The following is a 9,101-nucleotide window of genomic DNA, read 5'->3' as shown; positions in this document are numbered from 1 at the left end:
TTTTCAGTTCCGCTTTTCTGTGTTACTTCAGTGCATGTAAACGACCCGATAAAGATATACATGTGAACAAATTTAGAACTGTTTCCGCATAAATCATGCGGATTCATCGCGGGAAAGCGTAAATCGGTTTGACAAACACCCTTCAATAGTGTGTGTTTGAACACAGATTCAGAGAATGTGTTGTTTCCGACAGCGTGTGAGATATGTTACACGGAAATCTCCGATATGTTTATTCGCACCCCGTGGTTGCTATATTAAAAACAACAACAACAACAAAACTGTGTATGTTAATTTCGTCGTTGTTATGGTTTGTTTCTACATTTATCTCTGATCCGATTAAGTTTAGACACAATCACTGTTTCTGACACATGGCGAGATGTGGTAATATACGGATACTGGCGTAAGATTTCGAACCAAGTCAACGCATGTAGTTCAGTAAGACTGTTTTCAGTTGAAGACTTGTTGCATCAAAAGTTCCAAACAAGAAAGTTCAAAGTAGAAAATCACCCCCTTAAATTACCTTGATTTTGGTTTTTGCTGTCTGGTGAAGTTTTATCATGAAATGATGTAAACTAGTTTATCAGTTCACAAGACAGATGAAGTGTGGAACGAAACACTGGGGAGAATTGATGTGAAAATGGAGTGCCTGCAGTGTTTCTGAAAAATAAAATCATCCAGGGTGGGGGAGTTAGTTTAGGTATTTTGGGTTCCATGTTACATGTCATAAGGTTTTAGGTAATCATTAATAAAATACATAATTTTGCACAGGCTTTGTTTGAATGCATTGCATTGGCTAAGGATCGCGTGATAGATTCATTACTATCATTATCATAAATCCAGTAATTCAAACATCTGCGTCGGGAAAGTTAGTTTAGGTAACTTGGATTCAATGTTGCACGTGTTACAAGAAAGTTTTACATAATCATTAATAAAATTTATGATCCATTGTTATCACTATGATTATTATTTATATCCCACACTATATCGACGTCTACTGCGCCAGGGTTCGTGAGTCACATTTGCAAATACTGCTTCATTTCCAAAGAAAAATATGTATTTCATGCATGCCGTTCTTTTCACATCAAGACATGATGTTCAATTTTGCCATCATCTGCCCTCCATACTTTCCCAGTTTATTGTCTGGACATAGCGCCGATAATGTTCATTGAAACCGAAACGGGTTAACACATATTTAGATATTTATATTCTACACGTTAATAAGCGGAGCATGGAGTATATCCAAGTTGTGCATTGCGTAAAATATCAACAAAATTGTACTTACGAACTAAATGATCCCGTGCTGCCTTAGTAAATTCACCTTTGCAGTCGGTATAATACTGATTTCATTCTTTATGATATGTCATGAATGGTAGGAAACTAGAAAACATTCATAAAAGCGGATTTGCGTCTTCTACCACTTTAGTATAAAATACATGCAATTGAAAATGTTTGTTTCCTTTTAACCCGAATGAGTTCTGTTCCTAGCTTTCTGTTCAGATTCAGTGACCTGCTCACAGATCAGAATCAGCGCGGCAGCAGTCAGTCACATATACTGTACCGCGCTGAACGCTTTCCTCTGGCGACCCCTTATACGGCGCTTGCGTAACCTTCGCCTGTGCTTGCCTTGCGACTCTTTGTAAGGCGCTCTCGCACAGGCAGAAGTAATAAAAATATTCGATTCTGGACATTAAAAATCAAAATCTACCTATGTTCCCGCCCCCCTATAGTGGCCAACTTTATATCAGTGTGATCAGTATGATTTATTCTATTTTATCGTAAAAAGAACGGTTTTGTTGCAGACATTTTGACCTTGCGCAAATTTTAATCTAAATTTCCTGGCCTATAGAAATCTTCGTGATGGAAGAACATGAATTCAGCCAGTTTTTTCTTGTTTGTTTTGAATAAATAAATAAACAAATACGTAAATAGCAAATCAGTAACTGAATTAATATACTGTATACTAAAATAAAGCAGTAAGTAAAAAGATCAGTACAAAACAACACACACAAACAAAAGCGAAGCCATCATGGCTCCTGTGAGATTTCCGCTGAACTAAATTGAACACACTGGTTGCGGGGAAGTGTGGATGGAGAGGAAGAGCTACCAGTACTTGCATGTAGAGTCTATATATGTCGTCAGAATCCTTGGCGGATCGGACGCACATTCTCATAGTACATATCCAGATAAAAGTTTCTTTTCATTGCGGCTTTCCGGCTTCGATATATTATAAGAAACAATCCAGAAACCAGTTTTCGGTAATCTTCACATCATATCCGCATTTCACTAACAACTCATAAGCTTTACCTTCCAATGTTTCAAGCTTGTGACATTCCCCACGTCTACAGACGGCACGGACTTTTAACGCAAAATGGCTGCCGTAGATTTGCATATTCAGTTTTTTCATCCAAGTTAATACAGTATCCTGTTTCAAATATCCGTGTGCAATAAACACGCCGATGGTAAAGTTAATGTTATTTCTGTGGGGTCTGTCCATAGCTTATCATTTTCTTTTCGTTTAACTGCAGCAAATATACAGAATGTCGTGCCGTCCTACAACCCAAAACGATTGTTCTGGTGACGTACCGTGAACAACCCAGTCAACAGAATATTGGGTACAAGGAGGCCGACGAATTAAACCCACGGTTTTAATCCGCAAGGCATACAACCTGTAATAGTCCGAGTGGGCATAACGTTTATTTCTCTCTGTTGATGCAAATCCGGTATTGACAAAATATGTTCACAGACTGAGCCATAAAGAAATGATTAGATGAATAAATAAAAAAAGAATAAATACACATGAATAAATAAATAAATAAATAAGCGGCTATGTTCTCTTTAATGTGTGTGTGCGTGCGTGTGTGTGTGTGTGTGTGTGTGTGTGTGTGTGTGTGTGTGTGTGTGTGTGTGTGTGTGTGTGTGTGTGTGTGTGTGTGTGTGTGTGTGTGCGTGTGTTGTTGTTGTTGTTGTTTCTGTTGTTTTTGTTTGTTTTTTCCCAGTGCTTTTGGCATGAATGAATGTATGCACAAGGCAATTATTTGGCTGTCAGGTTTTCACTTCAGCTTCATTTCATATCCAACTTTGTTGTTGTTGTGGTGGTCGTCGTTTCTTTTCTTGGTTACCCTTTCTTTTCACCGAGATGGGAGGGAAGAACTTTGGGAACGGGGTTGATGAATCAGAGATTCATTGATATGGATCTAGATGTCGCCCTAATTTTCCACACATGTCTGATGCCAGGATAGGAATTTGATTGATACTGGTTGGGCCACAGGAGGCAATATTTTCCACAAATCTTCAATCGCTCGTTATTACCCCAACGTTGAAAGTGTTTATTCGCAGTGATATTGGGTATGGGTGGTTTGCGTGTAACTTGTCTATTGATTTTTGTTTTCGTCCGAGCCAAAAAGCTTGCAGCTTATCCTTTTACTCTCGACAAAGCATTATGACTTTCTAGCGTTTCTCTGCCTGCCTTTATGTCTCTATAATGTCTCTGTCTTCATCTGTCTGTCTGCCTGTCTCTCTCTGTGTGTCTCTCTGTCTCTGTCTATCTTTGTATCTCTCTCTCTCCTCTCTCTCTCTCTCTCTCTCTCTCTCTCTCTCTCTCTCTCTCTCTTTGCCTGTCTGGGGCTTAGGCTTAAATTGAATAAACTAACGTTTCATTTCGCTTTTTTCTCCACCTGTCAGTTTATTGTCTGTCTCTATCGGTCTCTCTCATATGTCTGTCTGCATGTGGGTGTTCGCAGGGATCTTTGGAGAAAAGGCACAGAATCAAAGCACAACTGTAAGTCCGGTATTTGAAGCTATAAACCCCAAAACAGTCCTTTCTCCTTTCTCACTCATACCAGAAGTGGTGGATGGACAGAGGAACAGACTGGTGAACCCAGTCACAAAACACAGGCTTGAAAGAAAAGGAAACAGAGCACCACAATTTTTTTAAATGAAGAAAATATGTAAACTCCAAATGTTTGTTTGCCTCTTTGTAAAAAAAGAAACCTAATCAGTGGAGACTAAATAGACGCAGACCTTACGTAACAAGGAAGCGATTCAAACATCTCCTCTTCTGTGGAGGGGAAGTTCAGACAGGGAAAAACATTGCCAGCAAAGAGAAATGAACAGCCACAACCTGGCTGTGCTCACGTTCTTCTGACACGATGATTTTCCTCATTTCATACCGCCCCTTGGGAATGTGTGCACATGGCAATTACTGGGCTGTCAAGTTCTCATCCCAGCCCTATTCACTGTCCAAACTGTCCAGTGCTGACGTGCTAGAAAGGGAAGGAAACAGGGGTGGGAAACAGGGATGAGGGGGTGCTGATGAATCAAAGTTTTATTGAATTTGGCGTGGATGTGGTTCCAATTCCATTCGCGCAGGGCGTCAGCACACCTAGCTGAGTGATGACAGTTCAGTGGAAGGAAGTGTTTCCTTTTCGTTGCATTGTTAAATGTGCTCATTTGATAATTATTCCCATGGTGTCAGAGCGGCAGGGTGCAACGAGACTAGTTGTTTGTGGATAGACTGGATGAAAGTTTAACCTCTTCTGCTCTTTTTTTCTCATCTCATTCAGCTAACTGAGAGAAAAAAATGCATCGAATAATGTTCTTTAGGACACTGAAGTGACTCTACTAATTGTATTCAAACTGAAGTGGCTCTACTAAATGTCTTCAAACTGAAGTGGCTCTACTAATTGTCTTCAAACTGAAGTGACTCTTCTAATTGTCTTCAAACTGAAGTGACTCTACTAATTGTTTTCAAACTGAAGTGGCTCTACTAAATGTATTCAAACTGAAATGGCTCTACTAAATGTATTCAAACTGAAATGGCTCTGCTAAATGTATTCAAATGCCATTGTTATTCCTCTTCCTGCAAGTCGAATGTGTTGAAGTGAATGGAAGTCGAGTTCTGATTTTTTTGTCAGGATAGCATATAGCCTACATGGTCATGAAGAATCCGGGTCAAGATCCGAAATAAACAAACAAAAATGTGACGTGGAAGGAAATTAGAGAGGTAATCTGAGGGGGGCGGGGGCAGAGACAAACAAACACACACACGCGCGCGCGCGCGCGCGCACCCATACACGCACGCAGGCACACACACACACACACACACACACACACATGCACGCACGCACGCACGCACGCACCCACACACCATACCACACCACATCACATCACACAAAGAGGGAAATAAAGAAAAGGATGGAGTAAGTGCGACTGATAGATGATACAAGGGCAAGGTTCACACTTGAGCAATGTTGTTACCACATCGCTGTCAAACTGAATTCCGTTCCATCCAAAACCCCACCCCTTCAGCGGCTCCTGTTGTCCTGTTGTCCCCTCTCCACCCCTCCCCAATGTTGTCTTAACGCTTGATGCTGTCGTTGTTAGAGCAATCACGTGCTGCCACAGTGCTCTAAAGTAAGAAGCTGGTGCACACGAAAATCTGCGGTTCAATGATCGACTTCCACAGCCAACAATGGCAATGATACGAAACGCTTGTTTTTCAGCCAGTATAGTAAATTCGCTTCTTCCTTTTTTTTTCAATACATCTTTGCAAATTATTTTGAAATAACGAACGGATTTTTATGGGCTGATGTGTTTCCAAAACAATTTTTAGGAGTTGTGAATGGATTGTGATGTGTTTTTATAAACTGTTATACTGGATTGGGAGTCGTTTTAAGTATTATTATATGTATTTAAGTATTGTGATATTGACTTCAGTATCATGGAATTGTATCTGCATTATTTATGTATTGTGATGTATGATATGTATAGATGTAGTCTGTGACGAGTGTGTGTGCGTGTGCTCGTGTGCGTGTGTGCGCGTGTGCGCTTGCATGCGTGATGCGTGTGCGTGTGTGTGTGCATGCGTGCGTGTGTGAGTATAGATCAGTGCTAGGGTATTTGGTTGGTTGTCTGTACAAGTTCATCCATGTATGGTTTCATTTTAGTTTTAAACGCGTGTTTCAGATGTCTGTTTCTGTACTGTACAATACAGTTGAGCGTGTTTTACATAGAAAGGCGTTTCAAAAATGTAGTGGTAGAAGAAGTAGCAGCAGTATAATTATATATATATATATATATAATCATATGTAATATATAATCATGTGTCCTGTCCATACAAATCCTGTTGCGTTGCACAGTGCAGTTTTCATACGATGATAACCTTTAAAATATTCAAGTAAAATGAAAAATAAAAAAGAACCCCTCACCCAGCTAACCTAACACCAGTCACACGAAAGCTTTGGCGTTGAATGTGTGCATGAATTTGCACCACATCCATGGAGCATTCAATAAAGTAGTCTGTTCACCAGACTCCCCTTATAATGGTTGTTCCACCTTTCCCCTCACCATCCCCTTCTTTTCTTCCTTTCTTCCTACCAGGTCGCCAATCAGTGGTTCAGTCATGGAAAGGACTGGGGTGAGAACATGACAGCCTAATTCCAGTGATCACGCTTCTCAACAAGAGCGATATGAACTGGAGAAAAAACATCGCCAGTATGTTGTTTATCGTTTCTGTAGCTTTCGTGCTTTTGTCATGTCCACAGTTTCCTAGGCGTTTATCAGAAAGAAAAACAAAGTTGAAATAGCTTTCTGAACTGACACCGGCATCTGTTGTCTGTTTACTCTCGCGTGTGTGTATGTGTGTGTATGTGTGTGTATGTGTGCACACGTGCATATGTGTGTGTGTGTGTGTGTGTGTGTGTGTGTGTGTGTGTTCAAGAGCCTGCACTGTGTGTGCGTGGTTAAACTGATCACGGAAGAGGAGATCACAACGTACAAACTGAAAAAGTTCAACTGCAAACAACACTCAAGATGCCTTCGCAGATAAAGTTGTCGAACAGCTCTCTGTAATTCTCTGTTTCACCAAGCAGGTTTCCAGTTTCTGGGTTAAGGTTTGTGGCGTACGCATTCAAATTGGGGAAAGCAGACTGGCAGAGAGCGAGAAAGAGATAATGGGGCATATTTTAGGATCATAAGACACAGAAAGAGTGAAGAAGGGAGAGAGAAATATATTATTTAGATGGGTGTGCAGGGTGGGTGGGAGGGGGCGGGAAACCAAAGGATTAGGATCGTGTGTAAAAGGTCAGTTTATCTATTCAATCATTCAGTTGTTTGTTTGTTCATTTATTTATTTATTCATTTATGTTCCTGTTTGTTCGTTCATTGTTTATTCATTCATTCATTTACCAAGTATTTCATTCATTTATTCATCAATCCATTATTGCATAATATCTCTGGCTCTTCTGACGTCATTGATTAGTGAGGAAACCATTGAAATGTTTCTTTATTTTGTTCAGAGGTAAATGTTTATGCTTCTTGATTTTCAATTCAGCGGTAGTGTCTGAACTTGGAAGAAAATAATTATATCAACGCCACCTCATTTCCTTGAAAGGGTAAAAATTATATGATTTCATCGGCATCATTGTTTGAGTGTCGTGCATGTCTGTGTGTGTGTGTGTGTGTGTGTGTGTGTGTGTGTGTGTGTGTGTGTGTGTGTGTGTGTGTGTGCGGGCGCGCGTGCATGCGTCCGTGTGTGTGCGAGTGCGTGCACGTGTGTGTGAGAGTGTTTGTGTGGATAGAGAGAGGGGGGGGGGGTCGAGAGGGCAGGCAAGTGGCACAGTGAGTGCGAGACTGATGGATGGAGCAAGAGCAAGGTTCGCACTTGAGCGATGCTGGTAGCATAACACTGTCAAATTGATTTCCATTTCTCCTGCCTCTCTGTACTCGCTCCTCCTCGCCCTTTCCTCCCACACCTCCAATGTTTTCTGAGCTCACTCCAGTGCTTCCTGATGTCTGATGCTGTCACCGATAAAACCATAGCAGTAATCACGAGTGCTTTGAATGGGGTGCCACAGAGAAATTGCAGTGCAGATGCATGCAATGTTGATCACATTACTAAATGAAAATAAGTATTTGACAAGGTTGGGTTTGTTTGTGTGTGTGTGTGTGTGTGTGTGTGTGTGTGTGTGTGTGTGTGTGTGTGTGTGTGTGTGTGTGTGTGTGTGTGTGTGTGTGTGTTTCATCATTTTGTCGGGTTTAACGGCAGTTTACAAAAGTGATTTTGATGAACCTACTCGCAATTTCGAACATGCAGTCACTTTTGCAGTACATGACACAAAAGACTGTAATGTTTATTGTTTGATGGATAGCTTCCACATGCACTTTGATTGTAGCAAAATATCACAGAGGTGCTATTTGTGATTTTGTTCCCATTTTGTGCTTTTTGCCATTATACTTGTTTGGTGTTCTTTTCTTTTCATCTTGATACATTGTCTCCTCGAACAACATGTTGTTTTTACATCTCACTATCGTGTACTGTGAAAGTCACTGCACAAACTTGAAAATAGAATCATCTTTACAAACTACACACACACACACACAGAGAGAGAGAGAGAGAGAGAGAGAGAGAGAGAGAGATTCATTGTGGTAAACAATCAGTGTCAGTATTGTGCAGGAATACCTCAGTCCATAAGATACGGAGGGTTTAGCAGGGAATGCAGTGATGGATAGAGTGTTCCTTGATAACGGATCACTCTCGCCGATGTTAATGCTTCCCCTGGTCCCTTCCGTGACAGATGAGGCGGGAACTTTGAAACCCGCTCGTGTAATGATGCTGTGTGTTTTACACAGACACTGATCGACAGGGGATCAAGCATTGCATCAGCTGTACAGACCTGTTTTGGGGCAGTGTCCATTCCTCTTGTACTGAACACGGAACTTCTGTCTGTGTTCGGGGTTTTATTTTAGGCTCAGGTTGAGAACTGTAATTCCCGAAGTAAAACCGAATCCAGTAATCTGGTGTCCTTTTCCAGCTTACCAGCATGTTGTAAAGTGGCCCCTTCCTCCCACGTTTCCCTGTTTTGTCTCACTTTGGGTACATATATCTGTGACTGCTCCTGTGTCTCTGTTTCTGTCCCTGTGTCCCCCCCCCCCCCAAACCCTCCCCCCGCCCCCCTGCCCCCCGCTCTCTCCCTCCTATCTCTCTCTCTCTCTCTCTCTCTCTCTCTCTCCTCGTCGTTGTGTGAAAAGTATGTATGAAGAAGTGAAAGCAAGAGTGAGATCAGGGGCAAAACTATCAGAGTGTGTGAACTGTATTCGTGGGG

This window comes from Babylonia areolata, chromosome 5 (assembly GCF_041734735.1).
Source record: "Babylonia areolata isolate BAREFJ2019XMU chromosome 5, ASM4173473v1, whole genome shotgun sequence".
Lineage (NCBI taxonomy): Eukaryota > Metazoa > Mollusca > Gastropoda > Neogastropoda > Buccinidae > Babylonia > Babylonia areolata.
The sequence above is the reverse complement of the archived record's forward strand: the minus strand, read 5'-3'. Positions refer to the sequence as shown.